Source organism: Molossus molossus, unplaced genomic scaffold, assembly GCF_014108415.1.
Source record: "Molossus molossus isolate mMolMol1 unplaced genomic scaffold, mMolMol1.p scaffold_m16_p_5, whole genome shotgun sequence".
NCBI lineage: Eukaryota > Metazoa > Chordata > Mammalia > Chiroptera > Molossidae > Molossus > Molossus molossus.
The window spans coordinates 29,725,777-29,730,668 of NW_023425388.1; positions in this window are offsets into that span (position 1 = coordinate 29,725,777).

A 4,892-nucleotide genomic window follows, 5' to 3' on the forward strand; every position below is an offset into this window, starting at 1 on the left:
CATCAATCCCTGAACCAAACCGTCTTTGTTGCAATGGGGAAGCGACTGCTCCCACTGCTATCCCAGAACTCTGACACTAAAACCACCTGTACCAGCAGAATGGATAGCTGGACCTGTCTGCTCTTCAGGGAGTTTCTGACAGGTGCAGCTGAGAGCCAGAAACTGAATTATAGAAACTCACCCTAGGCTCAGATAGAGGCTAGGGAGATTAGGAAAGTTTTAGAATTTACTTCTGGAAGACAATTTCACACTGTGGAGAACTATAAAAATGTGGGACTGCAGTAATCACAGATGTTGCCTATGCTTTCTTCTGTAGAACTCATTTTCTTTGTACGTGTTAATGTTGTTGTTTTTTTTTGTTACAGAAGTAATATAACTAGAGATAAGAAGCACTCATATTGCCACCACCTTAACACAGCTACTGTTATTCTTTTGGTATATTTCTTTTTCTGCCCCTTTTTCTGTGCAGAAATCCTTTTTTATGAAAATTATGTGACAATGAATACTGATTTCCTAGTGAAATATTAGAACATGAACATTTCCCCCCCATGTTGCTACATTATCTTCAAGATCATGAATTTTAATGGCTGTGCATTATTGCAATGGTTGGAATGGCTTTGCTATGTAAATTTACTGTATAAATATAATATCTTGATGCAAGTCAGTAGGTATAACTTCTCTGATTACAACTAACTCTTTCATTTATACTGCAATTGCATCAACATCTTGATAATTCTCTTATTTTGAAGTTTTCATCAAGATGTTTGACCTCACAGAGACACTGTCAAAGACTCAATGATAGGGAAGAAAATGTGAACATTTCAGGCAATTGTTTCATTTAAGTACAAAAACATAATTTTCACTCTTTAGAAAAAAGAGACTTTTAGTACCATCGACGCCAGCAATCAGTCTTACTTTATGTAATGCCAGATCATTTTTTAAAATTCCAGATAACAGTTTCATTATTCATTTGCTTATGTCATTATAAATGTAATATAGTTGCTAACTATTCTATACAGCAAAATACAATTTTGTTTAACTATTACCCTCCCCTAAAAGTCACACACACTATAGCCTTAAGAAAAATCCTTTAATTTCTTTGAAATGTATGTATTGAACACTCACTCTTCCAAAGAACTCTGTTATGTACAATGATGTATAACATATGATTCCTTCCGAGGAGAGGTTTCAAATCTCTGATCGGGAACTTTTGTTTTTCTAAAGCAACAGTATGTTGTAAAGCCTTTTAAGTTTTATTTAAAGGCACCAAAACGACATTGGATTGAGAGTCAATAGACTTGAGTGTTTTATCCTCACCTGAGGACATTTTTGCATTTATCTTCAGATAGAGCAAAAGGGAGAAAGGGAGGAAGAGAGAGAGAAACATCAATGTGAGAGAGACACATTGACTGGCTGCCACCCACACGACCTCAACCGGGGCTGGGGACAAACTGCAACCGAGGTACATGCCCTTAGTGGGAACCGAACCCAGGACTCTCTGGTCTGTGGGCCGATGCTCTAACTACTGAGCCAAACTGGCCAGGGCAATAGACTTGAGTTTTATTCACAGTTCTAGCACAGTGTGATTTTTGACAAGTTACCCAAACTCTGGACCTCAGTTTCTTCACCTGTGAAGGGAAATTATTAGATTGGGTGAGAGCTCAGATTTTTTATTGCCAACATCCTAAAAACAGGTGAACTATTTCACAGGCTACCAGTGGTTCTCTATCAAAAAAAGAATTAGACACATATACACACGCATGTGTGAATATTTGTTTTGAAAAAAACTTATAAAAATGGGTATGCTGTGTAAAATGTATAAAGTACTAACATCATTTAAAAATCTATCTTGAAAAGGACAATTACCCCTGAAAAATCACTATAACACTTGTAGTTGTGGAAATCTTGATCTGTTTCAATTCTGTGAAAATGCTAATAAACCACTGGACAAAATTCTCTCAAATGGGATTATTTAGGTACAAAATCTTTTTTAGGTACAGGATTCAGTCAAAAGAGAATAGTTACTATATTCAATAGACAGCCAGCCTCTGAATAAGGCACTTTTCCAAATGAAATCTCATTTAATCCTCACAGCAACCCTATGAGGGAGGCATTATTATTTGTTTTACAAACAAGGAAAGTGAGACTCAGGAAGTTAAGTCGTCTGTCCAAAGCCATTCAGCTAGTAAACAGCAGAACCTGCCAATCCAGGTCTGTCTGACTCCAAAGTCCATGCACCAAACATCCAAGCTATTTTGTAAACCTCTCTCACTGGACTTAATTAATATTGATTAATTATGATAATAATCATATCTTATTTGAACTAATTTCTCATATCCTGATGGTCAAAACCAGTACAGTTTCCAAACAAAATTTAAAATATAGTCTTAATTAGCCAGGCTAGTGTGGCTTAATGAATTGAGTGTCATCCCATGGGCTGAGAGGTCCTGGTTCCATCTCTTGATAAAAAAAAAAAAAAATCAATAAAAACATATTAAAAAATATATAGTCTTAATTAAAATCTAGTCTTATTTAAACACACACATACCTGCATATGTACTGACATTAATAGAAAGCATCATTATTTAGAGCATAAATAATTTTTTACTTTCTGTCTTTCTCATGAGTCTTTCTTTTTTTTTTAGAGGAAGGGAGAGAGAGATAGAAACATTGATGAAAGAGAACGTCGATTGGCTGCCTCCTGCATGTCCCCCACTGGGGATTGGGCCCACAACCTGGGTATGTGCCCTGATCAGGAACTGAACAGGTGAACTCTTGGTGCATGGGTCGACGCTCAACCGCTGAACCACACTGGCCAGGCTCCCATGAGTCTTTCTAAAATGAGGTAAAGAAGAGCTTCCCCTCTGAACCCCTACTGTTCAAGAACACTTGAGTCAACATTTCTTTCTGAGTCTCAACCATTTTCAAATGAACCTCAGAGTACTTTCTTTGGATGGATACCTCATTTGTAATCATAATTAGTGTGCAACTACTACATCAGACTTGCAAAGCCGTTTACAATTATTGTCTAATAAATACTTCCAACAGTGTCTGAGGAGACCAATATTTTACAGAAAAGCCAAATGAGATGTAGATATGTCACTTGGCCAGAGTGACACAGTGACTTTCCGCAGATAGAGCCAAAGGAAAGCTGAAGCAGTCCTGGACAGAAACTCCGATCCTTGACGGAAACCATTTAACAATTGCACTGATTCTGTAATTGCAGAAGCACTTACAAATTCACTTTGCAAATGAATCAGTGATGGAGGTGACTTTAAAAAAATCTAGAGTTTCCAATTTACTACCCACAACTGTTTCCCCTCGTTTTCCAGTTACCTTGCAATCAAGGGTTTGCTCTTAAGTTAACTGATTTATCTCTTCGTTCTTATCTTTAATTTTTGCACCGATTTCAAAATGAAACAAACAATGCTATTTTATGTCACTGGCTTCCTTGCCACCATTTTGGATTGCTCTTTTAAATTTCTGTATTCACATAAGGCTTGATGCTAAACAAGAAGTGTGAGAGAGAAGTAGTCGCTTTCCCCCAAAACAGAAGTCCTCTTGTATTTGACTTCTGGCCAGATCCACCTGAACACAGGTCCCTGTTATTAAATCAATATCTTCTGATCCAATTTACTGTTCACTCTTGGCAAGAGGAGCTTCCGTCTTTTAACCTTTCTGATGACTAAGCTGAATGTGTCTTTGGTTTGGATGAAAAATTATACAGTTAAGAGAAGGCAGTAAATCTTTGTTGTGTGGCTAATAAATAAGACTGTGGTATTTTATATTTGATTTCATGATGCTTTGAATCTGTCATTAATAAGCAGACTCTCCAGCATCACATTATAAATGAAATGCCAGCATTACTTAAAATTTCACATTGGGTCCTACGATAATTTGCAAGTGATTTTGATGGCTACAAAGCAAATGAAACACCAGCAGGATGTATATAAGAAGCTGTGTTGTCCTGTACATTTAGAATCAGAAAAATAAAACTCCAATAACAAAAGCACTAGTATGTCTTATTAGGTAAAATCTGAACTATAATCTTTAGATCAATTTATTAGTAATTGTACAGGTGGGATATTTATTAATCTCTCTGAAGTATAATTTAGAATTTTGGAACACAATGTCATTACTTGACAAATGCAGGCAGCCCCCTTTGTAACTGCTTTTTCTCTGACCTATCTTTTAAGGATGTTTTCTTAAAATTAATTATGACTATAGTTTGTTTAGTTTTATTTAAGCTTCTGAATTAAATGACCTCTTTAAAATATTTATGTAAGGTCAGATTTCTTGGGAAATCCAGAATAAGTGAAAATAAATTTATGCAGCTGAGAAACTTAACATATATATCCAAAATGTACATAAACTTAAATTCAAACATTTGTGTTTGATGGTCCTAGTGTGATGAATTTTAGTCTTTAGAGAATTAATTGGGAAAAACGAAATTATCAAAATGATGTTTCTGCTACCAGATTAGTTAACTGACTCATTTCTTGGCGGAGGGAGTGAGCTGTCCATGTGAAGTCGTCACTGCACCGATACAGAATGTTTGGGTCCAAACCTGTTTCTGTCGATGAGTCACTAATGTCTGGTATCAGGTCCTCACCCATAATGTTATAATGACATTTTTAGACTTTGGTTGATGGTGAAGAATATTTTATTAAGTACCTAGAAAAAGCTTTGAAGGTTACAATTTCTGAATGTTATTAGATCACAATATACAGAGTAGACAGATATTTTAAAAACTGCTCACTCATTACTGTCGTGCTTGAATGGATTTCCTAGGATTGGGAAACTTAGTTAGCTAAATATAGAGCCTAGCTGCTGGCATTCGGAGGAAAACTGCCGTGTTAAACTCACCGAGCAGTAGTACGTCAGTGTCTAAT